Source organism: Periophthalmus magnuspinnatus, chromosome 10 (assembly GCF_009829125.3).
Source record: "Periophthalmus magnuspinnatus isolate fPerMag1 chromosome 10, fPerMag1.2.pri, whole genome shotgun sequence".
NCBI lineage: Eukaryota > Metazoa > Chordata > Actinopteri > Gobiiformes > Gobiidae > Periophthalmus > Periophthalmus magnuspinnatus.
Window position 1 is genome coordinate 21,239,618 of NC_047135.1, and position 14,314 is coordinate 21,253,931.

Here is a 14,314-nt window from a genome sequence, read left to right on the forward strand (position 1 = left end):
TTAAATATCTGTAATTTACTTGAGTCAATTTTAAAGTGAATATGTTACTTTCACTTCACTACATTTAAATCTGTACTGTCTCCACTACGTATTGGAACCGTATTGAAAAGTAAAAGTATTTTTTATTATTGTGTCAGAACAAAATGCACTAAAGAATCAACACGTTTGAAGCCTTATAAGCCTTATAAGCCTTATATACTTTATACTCTTTAAGTGCATTTTTAAATGGGTACTTTAATACTTTCAAGTAAGTAGATTTCATGTGATATTTTTTACTTTTACTTGAGCATTATTTGTACTTTCACTAAAGTAACGAAACTAAATAATTTTTCCACTGGTGAAATTCAGATCAGATTCTTTCATGTTTTTAACCATCTGGATTAATCTTGAGCCAAAACACCAAAATATAACCTAAATAATTGAGACATCACGTCTAATGATTTTGTACTTAAGAATAAATCAGCTTTAGAAATGTTATCAGTAAAAGCTACATTTGATCTGGACATGGCATTGGACACAGTTTATGAAATTAAAAATTAAAATCTTACATTTAGTTCCTTTAACACAATATTTTTGAACATACATATATTTCCCTTCTGATGAGCAGGCGTCCTTCTCCCTTTGACTTTGAACATGGTGGGTCCTGGTCAGGCCTGATTAGAAGTGTCCTATAAGACTTAAGCCACATGCAGACGTGCGTTATCCGCTGCCCCTCGCCGCCCCTCACCGCACATGGGTCCCTCTGCATGCATAAGCACCCTGGCCTATAATCACAGGTGCGAGACTCATCCACCAACTCTCTGATCAATTACATGAAAAATCAATGGGAAGCTGCCACTAACCTGCCTAAGGGGAAATCGGCCAAGAATGAAATTGGTCTGATAAAATGACTATGATGCCTTGCGTGTTGTCGATAACATGTAAAGCAGTTTGGCTAACATGCTAACGCTCCTGTCAGCAGAGACCAGGAGCACCCAGAGGTCAGAGGAGGGATTGGCTAGCTGCTAATTGGGCGACCGAGGCAAAGGGTGAGGGTGGATGGTGGAAATAGGTGCTATTAGATGTAAATATCTAAGTGATAGCATTCCTGTGGCTTTAATTCTCTTTTAAACATGCTTTTTGTCACAGTGGGATAAGTGTTTTATATTTTCTAATCTAAAATCTTTCCATATCCAATGGAGCATTTAAAGGTCCTATATTTAGCAAAACAGAATCATGAATTTTTAGCTGGAATGCCGTTATGCCACTCCAAAAAACATACCTGGAGTTGTGCTTTGTTTCATTCACACATGTTTGAGTAGCCTTTTATTATTAGTCTGTCTACAGCTACCAAGCTCAAAAGGCTCTGTTCCACTCAGTGATGTCATGAAGTGGTAGTTTTCAACTTCACAGCTACCCTTTACCTTTAGTTTAGTAGAGATGGGCAATTCCAGAGCTGAAATTATCCAAATGATTCTAGTGAAGGTGTATGGAGTGTAAAAATACAGAGGAGCACTTCCTGTATTACCACGTGACATCACATGGTGGAACGAAGTATTTTCTTAGACGGCAGGGTTTGTGTTAAACATGTGTGGATGAAACAAAACACAAGTCCAGGTATGTTTGTGATGAGGAAACAAGACAAAAATATAGATCAGAAAATAGTGGAATACAGGCAATCTAAGCACTGGACCTTCTTCTGAGGTCAGTTCTTATCTGGTAATTGTTTATAAGCTTAAAAATTGAGCAGAAGAAGTCTGGTCTTTTACCTATGATGCAACAAAACTGGCAAAATGCAAACAGAGCATTTTTCAGGCTCGGAGAACATGGCTTGGGATTAATGGTTGGAATGTGTTCTTTAAAGGTCCGCACTGACTTTAAAATCATGTTATACGCCAGTGTTCATTATTCATTCAGATTTTGAGTTTTGTTCCATTAACAAATCCTTGATAAAACCTGCATATTTAGACTGTACATTTCCCTCTTGAAAGTTCAAAATGCTCTCCAACACTGATTGAAGTCATCCTCAAAACTCCTCTTTGTTTTTAAAATCTAGACTTTATTCAGATAATTTCAGAGCTCAATTGGCCTCCACTACGATGACAAACAAATCTAATGCTATTGCTAGACAACAATACTGCTTCCAGCCTTTGTTTTTAGCATCATTGAGTCCCTGTGCCATCTGTTGGTATTTCTTTTATAGACAAACATATAAGTTATTTTTCATACATACATCATTATTTCAGGCTTTATTGTGAAAGTAGACTCGTTTCTAAATTACAACAGCAGTTTGTAACCATTCATTTGAGGACAAGACAAAAGGTAAGCCATTTGTAACGTAGGAATAGTTTAACGAAGGGGTATTATGCAAATTACATTTATTTTTAGCTTTTGGGCTACCATGTTAAAACACTGTTCCCTCATCCAAATGCCTGAATGGGTTTTAGATGTACTCCATGCATGTTTCAGTATTTCAGCGATCTCTCTCGGGTCCTATTTGAACCCTCTTTACGGTTAGCTATGTGATTCTGTGCAATGCTCCACCCACAAACTGACATCACCCATGGACCCACATGATAGTTCTCCATAAATATATCCAAAACATGATACAAAACTGTACAGAGCAACTCGACAAACCTGATGCGATGTGCAGTAGTTTCATTAGTGGGATGCACGCTGATTTTGTTGTCACTCTGAAGGGGAAGTGACTAAACCCAAAAAAGTGACTTAGCTCAAAAACATCTTGAAAATCATGTATTCTTACAGTGAGCGATGTCATCTCTCCACAGATCTGACCTGTAACTTTACCTATGATTGATGGTTTTCAGATTCTGCCAGTTTTCCCGATTGATTACAGATTTGTGATTTGTATTTTCCGTTGAAATATCAAAAAGGTACATGCACAAATGTTGAACCTGATCATTTCAATCAGTGACTGGACCGTATAAATCACTGAATTACAACAGAAATCTGCATTTAAACAATATTCATTTTCATTTAAAACCCAAGAATTCTGTAAAACATTCCAGGCAAAGCAATAGCATCTCAATGGAGAGAAGCAGGTGTGGAAAATCTTTAGTAATCATTTAATATTCTTTAACAGTTGGATGTGAATAATAATACAACTATAATACTCAAACTAACTCACAAAAATAAAAACATAAATACATGAATAAATAAAAGAAACTTAAACAAAAGAAAGCCTAGCCTACCTAACAGTGATACGAGGAGGGAGCGGAGTGGATCGTATCTAATCTGACATCAGGATGCTAGCCCGTGCCGTGTGCTGTGATTAGTTCCAGTGGTTTATGATAGTTTGTGCTTTTCACACAGCTCTGCGCCTGGATGCTTCGCTCACACTGGGCTTGACCGCGACTAAGCACCTAGAGACGGGACCTTTAGCAGCTAGCATGCTCCACAAAGGACTGGAGCAGAGGCCTTATTTAGTCTATCCAAAGGAGGATATAAAGAACAGCTACGACACAGAGAGATATTAGTGACCCAATGGCTTTTTCATCTTAAAGAGTAACTCATAAGTAAGTCATAAAGGATGTACCTGGTGAGGTGTGTAAAAAAGACCTTATTAGTAATGCTGTTGAGGTTAAAGGGCCCATATTACACTGTATTGTGAGCTATGTTATAAAGTTGTTTCCTCATCGAAAATATAGCCAGTGTTTTGTTTCATTCAAACTGGTTTAATGCATAAACCCTTCATATTCAGTTATTCTCTCAAACAGAAAGCACTCCGTTCCACCTTATGATGTCATGTGGCAACACAGAAAGTGCTCCACTGTGCTTTAAAACTCCATACTCCTTCACTAGAATAATTTGGATAATTTCAGCCCTGGTCTCTATTGAACAAAAGGTAAAACGTAACTTGTTAACTTGGAAGCTACGATTCATGACATCACAAGGTGGAACAGAGTATTTTGAGCTTTGGAGATGTACACAGACTAATGATAAGTTACTCAAATGTGTGAATGAAACAAAACAAAACTCAAAGTATGTTTTTGATGAGATAACAACATTTTAACTTATCTAAAAACTCACAAGAGTCAATTTTGCGTAACCTTGTATTCCTGAAAAAAAGTAAAGAAATAAAATGGCCCATATTGGAAAATTAAAGGGACTGTACCTGATTTTTTCCATGTATTTGAGCAAAATGTGTCTTGACCCAGTACATATATATTCTATCAGCAGCTCTTGAGATCAAAACAAGTCAGCTGTCTGTATCTATTTAGAAAGGGTTTTACTGTCCGAGAATCCGAAATGCACGGTTAGCATGCTAGTGGTTGTGGGCTTTTCAGTGGTGGCAAGACTCCGCTCTAGTCTTTAGGAGCTGTGAAAAGTACTTAGAAATTGAAAACTGAATAATTAGGATGCTCGAAATGCATAGGGTAAGTGAGGAACCAATGTTTTTCATGTTTATAAGTGAAAATCAGGTCATTTGTAGAGTTAAAGTGTCTTGCACAAAGGTCAAAGGTGCCTACAGTTGTGACATGAGGTTGTGTCGTATGAGTGAGCGTCTGATGTGGGGCTGTAGCAGTGTGTGTGTGTGTGTGTGTGTGTGTGTGTGTGTTTGTGTGTGTGTGTGTTGGGGGTGGTCTAATCCAGTCTCTGTGTGAAACTGTTGACATTTGTGCTTTTTTCCCTTCATTATGTGACTGGGGCTGTTTTGCGCTGGATTAGCTACAAATCTCCCATGCAGCACATTCAGCATGCCACCAGTACTTTCACTTCATTAATAATGGATGAAGAGATTGTAATCCAGGAGCACGAGAGCAGGCGGAGGAAAGGGGCAGCCAGGGCATCGCACTCGCAACCCTCCGCTGTTACACCGTCCACACTGCAAAAAAAAAAAAAAAGAAATACATGTTTGAAGGACTTAAAATAGAGTTATGACTTAACTCAGACCCAAACTCGGACTAGACCAGGGCTAAACTAGGACTAACGAGACAAAAACAAGTCATAATTGGAGTAGATTTTATAGTTTTTTATTTTTTTATTTTTTATTAACTGTCTCTGGGTTGTGTGCTTTCTTCTTCTTTTTAGCCAATAAACTATTACTGGCTTTCAGATGACATCACATCATTCTATAGGCCAATAATATTTAATACAGGGAGCATATTGTTAAGATGCAGATATATTTTGTAATACAGTGAGTTCTTGGGTGTAATCGCTGAAAGAAATGATTATGTTCACCATTTCTGAATTCACCTTTGAGATATTTAATGGCAAAGTACAATATAATGAATAATCCCCATGTGAGAGTATGACATCACATGCGAGAACATGAAAACTGCCAATAGGACAGGAGGTAAGTGTAATGACAAAACAGGGTAAAGAGTGAGGAGATACATTCGGCAAAGAGTCTGACCCCAGACAATGGGGCTAGAACAGAACCTAGTCTTAACCTAGTCTAAGTGATCATGCCACACATATTTTAGGCTACTGACTTTGCTAAAATTAGAATAAAAAATATTGAAAGCAGTTAGAACAGTGACTCCAACCAGCATCGCCTATTTTAACCAATGGACACACCCGAGACCCCATCATCCCATCATCTTTTCTCCTACACAAGCTACTGTCTTATAAGGAAAAAATGCAATTGGTTATAGTAATCATTATATAATACATTATGGAAGCAGTTAACATGCCAGCCTTATTATGACCCACCCACTTTTGTTTCTACATGCTACTTAACTGCACTTTCGTTGTGGTGGCATTTCCGGTTAAGCGGGAATCCTATTCATTTCTATGGGGAATTTGAGAAAAGTTTTTCTACTAAAATATGATATAAAGTCAGTTGATCTGTGTAAAATATTCAATGTTCATGTTAACAATGCTCTGGTTCTCTGGGTGGTTCAGCAGCCCCTTGAAAAAATAAAACAAGCGGCGTCCATCTGGAATAAGGTGAATAATTCCAGCAGTCCGGTTTGAATTTTTGGGGATTTAAATTGGCCCTGACTTCCAAGATTGGAAATATCTGAAATATACAAATCTACAATCCAAGAGACCTGCAAAGCCAGGGACAAAACTCATTTTGTGTCCTGAGCAGAATTTCATGGTGTCACCAAACGTCAAATGGCCTGGATCTCAACTTGTAGAGCATTCATCCACTGATGTGTAAGTTGATAGATTTCTTGCATCCCACTAATGCATGTTGTTGTGTCACTTCAACCACCGTTTCTTCAGTACCTGCTTACGTTAATGTAGGCGATTTGTTTCAAGGGCCTATATTACACAAAATTGATTGTGAGTTTTAAACCATGCTATAATGTTATCATGACATCAAAAACATACCCAGAATCCTGTTTTGTTTCATACACACACATTTGAGCAATACTTGATTATTAGTCTGTCTACATCTCCAAAGCTCAAAATGCTCTGTTCCACCTTGTGATGTCATATAATGTTAACAACTACCTTTTAACATTTAGTTCAGTGGAGATTGGCAATTCCAGGGCTGAAATCATCCAAATTATTCTAATGAAGGTGTATGGAGTTTAAAAACACAGTGGAGCATTTTCTGTGTTGCCACATGACATCACAAGGTGGAATAGAGTGTTTTCTGTTTGAGAGAAGAACACACCCTAAATATGCAGGGTTTGTGTGTTAAACATGGGTGAATGAAACCCCACACCTTCAGGTATGTTTTTGATGAGGAAACCTTATAACAGAGATCAGAAAATAGCAGATAGGGATGGGCGATATCACAGCAGCAACCCAAATTTTGGAATCAGCTCCAAAAAAATAAATAAATAAAATGAAATAAAAATATCATATTGTATCACATCCATCCCTAGTTGATGGTCCCCTGAGGTTGAGTGCCAATATAGATAGATAAACATTTCCAGTTCAAAAACTAGACACAAAACAAAAACGTCTATTGCCATTTTATTGTGTTTCTTTTGTGCAGTGAACACAGCCCATTGCTCATTCCACCTGTAAAACGCATTAGTCTCATTGTCTCACGTTTGATTGGACAGATCCCCTCACGGACGCCGCGCGATCGGGGTAGAGCCGCGCTACTCTCTGCGGCGGTGCGCTAGTGTCTTCCATTGATTGTGTTTACTCAGGCTTCTCATTGCACACTATTATAGCCCAGAGCCCGGCCTAACCGCAGGATGAGAGGATTAAAGACATACATATTCACCATTTGGCACCACTGCGCAAGTCTTTGATTTCCCACAACACAATGAGGACGCGGCCCGTGGCATGGAAGGGTGGGTTTAGGATTTGGATGTATGGACACACATCGGCACACACAGATTGACGTGTAATAGCCTCTCTGTAAAAAGGTTTTAATTTCAGGTAACTATGTCAGAGCAGTTTTCACACATTACACACATCAAAATTAGGACTAAACTGGGACTAATTGTTGGACTAAACCTGAACTAGACCAGGATTAGAACAGGACCAAAATAAATCTACATTAGGGCTTAAAGTGGAACTAAGAACTAACATTAACACATACACTTTTTTTGCTTCTAAACTTTGTACATGGTGTTTTAATAGCATTATCTACTGTTCCTTGTTATTTTTTGACAAACATAGTGTAAACTAGGAAATCGAAGTTTGTGATGCCTTCAGTGGCCTCTGCAATTTCCAGTAACTGGTGACATTACGAAAGACTGTAATGATAACAGCAAAGTGTTTCGGATTATAAACACATGGCTGCAGGGGCGGAGTTTTAACGTGTTAGACCAATCACACTGTTCCTTATACCCCGAGACCCCGCCCCTCCCTACCCCTCACTCTACCCTTTAGTCCTCCAGGTACTGCCTAGTTTAGCAGCTCTATTTGAAATGTGTTTAGTTTCACTTTAACAAGGATGAAACCAGGAATGCACCCATTGTCATTTTAGCAGTTGAATCATCCCTATGTAGTTTGCTTCATACACATTTCAATGTTATCAGGAGTTACTGCTTTGCCAGTATAGCATAACTTATCACACCTAAAACCAACACCAAAGTTACACAATGCACCTTTAAAGACAATGTACCAGATTTTTACCGTAATAAAAACATGAAAAACAGAAGTAATTCATTTTAAATGGTTTGCAAGGGTTCGATGTCATTCCTCACTTATCATATACATTCCGAGCATTCTGATTATCCACCGTGATGAGTTTATAAGCTAAGAGGCCAGAGCGGAGATTTTCCATGATGGTTAAGCTAGAATGCTAACGCACACTTCCTGATTATCACACAATAAAATGTTTTCTAATTAGACACAGACAGCACACAGCAGACTTATTTAGACCTCAAGAGCAGCTAATATGCTACATCTATACTGGGGCATGATGAATTCTGCTCAAAACATGGGGAAAAAAACCTCCAGGTAATCCAAAATCTGCAAGTTCTACTACTGTCCACGATGAAAGGCAATAAAGTTGTTGTGTAATAGTTAATATAAGAATAAGAAGTTTCTTCTTTTAACTCTTACACAACAACAGATGTGCAACTTGTATACTGTAATCAAACCTTCTGTAACATTATCCTGCCAGTTTAAATATAGTGTCGTGCTTTGTTCTGCTGTGATGAGACGCGGGGATGAGGAGGTGATGTAAGCTCCGAGGATCCACTTATTTTTGGCACAAAGAAAGTTTCCTCTGGGCACCTGTCACTGAGCTTCCTACACCCTCCTGTTTGCTCCTGTCAGCGGCTCGTAAAGAGGAGAAAATTCAGCTTCAGACATCTTGGAGGTAGTGTTGTCACGGAACTAAAACTTCAAACTCGATTTTGACACCAAGGAAAAGACTCTAAAACACTCTTTAGACAACAGAACCTGATTTCCAACATTAAATTGTAGTACTTTTGTTTATCTTACCATGTGGCTTTTAATCTGTGTCAGACCAGAATGTATACTGTGTTTAAAGATGCACAATGTAACTTTTCTGGTGGAGGGTCCGCTATCTGCCTCTCTTTGTGTTAATGCTTTGCCTGGAATCTTCCAAAGTATGACATTACAGTTTCATATCCTAGATTTATTCAATTACAGGTATTTTTATTCCTCCAAAACTGAAAATATGCATTCTTACTGTGAACTGGGATTACGTGCCACAGACCTGGGATCTAATTTGGCCTAGTGTCACCTGTTTGTCTCCATGAAGATATTTATGTTTTCACAGGCAAAGCAATTCCACACCTAACTGAAGTACAAGCCAGTTACACATGTTTTAGAATATAACTTTGAACATGCAAACTCCACACATAAATCTCCACCCGTCTGGAAATTGGCTTGGGACCTTCCTGCTGTGAGGGGAATGTACTAGCACTCAAGCAATGTGCCACCTTCTTGGGGCTGATGCAATTGATGTAATGAGGCGCTAATTCATTGCCTTGGATATGACGTTTGGTCACCAGTGAATCACCTCGCGTTCAGATGGGTGTACATTGTCCATATCAAAACAAATATGGCTGCTTATGACAAAGAAAGAAAGAAAAAAAATATCACAGAGGACTGAAAAACATTGCAGATTTCTGTAGAATCAATGAGTGAAGCACTAAACTTAAATCTGAGGTGAGAGAAATTTCATTTGATAGCAAAATGATAGATTACTGATGAGTTACTTCATTTCACATGTGTCGATGAAAACATAAAACAAATCTGATTGACTGATCATCTTTGGTTGTGCTCGAGGTACGGCGAAGGGTGTGGTAAGCAGACTAATATCCCTCTGTATGCAATATAGAGAGATATAACTCTGGACTTGCCAGACTGGATTTTATTTGACCATTTAATGTTGCTATCTTTACTGTTGCTATTATCACCATTTAATACGAGGAGAGACTTATTTCTCTCAGTCAAATGACACTAAAAATCACACTGTAAGGTCGTATTCACACTAGCACTGGTTAGTACGCTTTAATCGAACTCTAGTTCTTTTGGCCACAAAGTCCGGTTCGTTTGGTCAGGTGTGAATGCGCAATCGAACTCTGATACGGTCCAAAAAAGCGAACTCTGGTCCGCCAAAAAAACTAGGTCTCGGTCCGGTTGAAGTGAACTCTGGTACGGTTCGAATGCATATGTGAACGCCAAGCAGACCACAGGCCGCTCCAAAGACAGGAAGCGGATTACATGCAGAGCATTCTGGGTAAATAAAACCAAAACAAACACGGGTGCAAAGCTAGCGGAGCGGAGAAATGGCTCGTGGTCAGACGTGGAGTGAAGAGGAGGTAAAAGCCCTCATAGAAATATGGTCTGACGAAAATATATGTCAGTTACTCGTGACCACGCACAAAAACAACGAAGTTTATAAATTAATAAGTGAAAAAATGAAAGCAGTAGGATTCCCCCGCACTGTAGTGCAGTGTCAGACAAAAGTAATTTTGTTTACATTTTCCTGCGGAAAAGAAGTTGCGTTGTATTGACCAATAGATGAGCGGCGTTTCTTCTTCATGGTTTTTTGTTTCGTTTCCTTCCATGTTTTTTGGTACAGCGCCACCACATGTGAAGGATTAGACAAGCTTCTCAAAAGGTTTGGTTCGTTTGACAAAAAGCAGTGTGAAAGCAAACCGCTCCAGTTGAAAATGTTAACAATGTTTAAATTTTGGTCCCGAATCGAACCGAGTCTACTGGACTATTAGGTGTGAAAATGACCTAAATCATCATAACTTCCTTTTCATATCAGCAGAAAAATGTAGAAATGAAATTTTGCTATAAAGTTAGTATCTGAAATGATATTCTTTGCCCCCTCACACACAGGCGTTACGCGGTTACAAAAGACTTTGACAGCTCTTAAAGTAAACTGATACAGATCTGATATTACCCCCAGAGGAAGGCATGTGGACACACTCTGACCCTACTAGTGCTGCATGTGGGGGCATTCTAAAGCGCTACACCCCCAGCTAATCTGTTAGCTCCCCCGGCTAAGATGTCGTAAAAATGCTATGCCTATATGGTGCTCGAATGACAGGTAGCTTCATTATATTGATTAAGATTGTTGGAAAAGATTGTTACGAGTAAAAGTGGATCCAGAGAATGGCTATAAACTAAACTTGCTGTTTAAAGGCTCTTTATCTGATCTTTTCCCATGTAGTTGAGCAAAATTTGCCTTGCCCTGTACACTTATATTGTACAAGCAGGTCAAAATAAGTCTGCTGCACGCTGTTTTATGAAACGCTTTATTGTCTGATTATCAGGAAGTGCACTTTTTAGCATGCTAGTTGTTGCGTTACTGTCATGCCAAAAATCTGCTCTGGTCTCTGAAAGTTGTGAAAATCGCTTATAAGCTCATCGCGGTTAATGATTTGATTTGAAGTTAAGTGAGGAATAACTTTGGACCACTGCAAATGGTTTAAAGTTAACTATTTTTTTCAGTTTGTTTTTTTCTAGTGCCATTGTGTCACTGAGCAAAGTTCATCAATCTTTAGTAAAGTTGTAGCCTGCCCTAACAACACTTTTATATAGTAAATTGCAAAAATGTTGTGCCTTTTTGATGTTATTTATTTGCCTGGAATATTCCACAGTATGGTATTCAATATATCTTGCATTATTTCAAATACAGATGTTTTTATTGCTCCAAACATCTTGAGACACAAACATTCTTACTGTGAGATGAGTTTAAGGCCATACTGCATCTGCGCATCTGTCATCAACCCGAGCATTCATGGTCATGTTTAGGTGCTTGATTTTCATTAAAAAAGGTGAGAGTGATCAACTGAAAAACTGTTGACTAACGCTAGATAGCTTGTTGCTGTTATTTTTGAGGGACTTGTTTGACCGCACAATCCATCTCACCTGTTGTGGTTCAAGCTAAGTCAGTTCTTTATGGTCAGATTGAGTGAAATTAAAGCTCAGATAAGTCTAACGAAGCCTCAGACCGAGCAGAGCTTACGGTTAGTGTCGCACCCCCAGGGAATGTTGATGACATCAGCTGCAAAGTATCGATAACAGCAGCTAAACAGAAGTAATCAATTCATCCACAAATTTGTATGAGCAACAATTCCCAATGAAAAGTACGACAGATGCTCCTGAAAGTAAGTAGCATTACTAGTTGGCCCGCTGGTCTTATTCTGATGTGCTGTTTTGTGTGATATTTATAGTTAAGCATGTGCCTAACCCTCTTGTCAGTTACCATCACCCCGTTCGCTTAAAACCTCTTTACTGTACATTGCTCAAAAGTCGCCCAGTTGTTGCCCACTACAACCAGCACCACCGAAACAGTTGTAGGTTTAGCGTGTTGCTCAAGGGCATGGCAGCTGTTGTTATCAGCAACACTGGGCACGTTTACAGTCTCTGTGGCGACCGTGCACTCCCCCCCTCTCAACCTTTCCTTGTGTAACTCTCTTCTCCCAATAATTAGCCTCGAGCCCGTCCGGAATATATGCCGGCGAATATAGCGGGCGGACAGCTTTGATGGGTGAGGTGCCACATTGCTACGAATAAATGCCTAATGGTCTAAAGCTAGGGTGATGTCATAGTTCATTGTTGTGGCACTCGCCCGCCTCATAAATAATGCTTAAGATTGTTTCCAAGTTGCGGCGTTTTGAGTGACACAGGAGTTTGGTGACCCCTGGCATGCGGTGAATGTCAGCCACCAGTTTCCATTGTAATGCCAAACAAACGGAGCATGGCGCACACAATGGCACAGATGAGACGCGCTGCTATATTCGGTCCCCCCCATGCTAAAACGTCAAAGAACTTGGAAAAGACACGACCGTTAACATGCGCTGTGCTAAAATTAGACCGCGTTTAAGATGACTGCTTGACAAGGGTAATTTATTATCAGCATACTGTACTGTGCGTGGCAAGCTATTCTTATGTGTGTCTAATATCCAGTCGACATAAGGAGATTTACGGAGAATATGTGTACGCGCAAACCCAGCATGTGTCATTGGGGTTATTGCTTGTTTGCTTCGGCTGTCTGAACCTCAACCTTCAGCCCAATACCTTTGAATAAACAGCTCAGTAAATCAAAAGAAAGTCCGAATTTAGACGTGTCCATTTTACAGTCCAAGTTTTAAAATCAGCTCTTAAATAGCACTGATAATACGCATCGTAAAAAGTGCATATGCGGCATGTTTCTTTGTATGATCTCTCCGCTAATGCTGTGATGATACTTTGACTTGGCACTAAAACGTAATTCAAGACGAACATCCATCTTATTCGACCTTATTCAGAGCCAGGTGGTAAGGGCAGAAGGCAGAAGTCAACAGAGATGCACCAGATCAGAGGATCCCAAGTTCAAGTTCTCAGGCCAGTCAATAGGTTGTGTTTAAATTCAGGAATTTGATTGTCATAATTTCAGATGGAAGGCACGGGGCTTTATATTCACAGTTTTTGGAAGAAATAACCAAATTTACAATCCAGAAATGTTAAACTTCATCATCAGCTGTTAGAAGTTGACTCCATAATAATAGGTTGTGTTCACTTTCTAGAATTTGATGAAGTCATATTCTCAGATGGAAGGCAGGACCCTTTATAACTCTATGGGATATTCACTTTTTTTGGAAGAAATAGCCAAATTTATAATCCACAATTGCTGAACCTTAGCATTACTTGATAGGAACTGTCTCCATAAAAATGTCATATTAAAAGGCTGCGTTCACATTCTATAATTTGATGGAAAGGCCCTACATTGCTCTATGGGAAATTTACTGTTTTTGAAAGGAACGTCCAAAATATAATAGCACAAATGTTAAACCTTATCATTAACAGGGATTGGCTCCACAAATCTGCTTTATTAATCTCATGTCTTATAGTCCTTCAACTGATATTAATCATGTCTTTGGAATGGAGTAGTGACACCACTTTCCGAAGCTATTGTGAAAAAAGTAATTTTACCTTTTGCCAAGGAAGTTTTTGTTCCATGTGGATAGGCCCAGTAATTACAGAGAAATAAACCATGAACAAGGTCTAGAAATCTACTATCTGATGTTTAAACTTTGAGTTCTGACCTGTCCTCAGCTCAATTTTAAAATATAGAGGTTTCTAGAATGTTGTGATGGCACAATAACACAATCAATGTTCTTCCAGCGAGTTAAGGGTTTTCCCAGGGGCTCTTGTTCAGTAAGACGTGCCAATAACAGCCGACGAAACAGATGCATGAGCCATCCAGTTTGCCCCTCTGGATGTGTGTGGAGGAGCAGCGTCTCTAATCCAAGTTCTTCCTGCATTTGTCTTTTTGGTTATGAGTATAATCCAAAGACCTAGTAAGAGTATAGCTGTCAATTATACAAATGCATTTAGCAGTGAAGTTTTTGTTTGGTGTTTTTCAGACAAAACATGTTTCAGACCATCTAAAAGAAAACCTGCATAGTAAGAAAACCTTATTGAAAGTAATGATTCCTAACTTTTCATTGGACCTAGACTACCACATGTCTAAAAC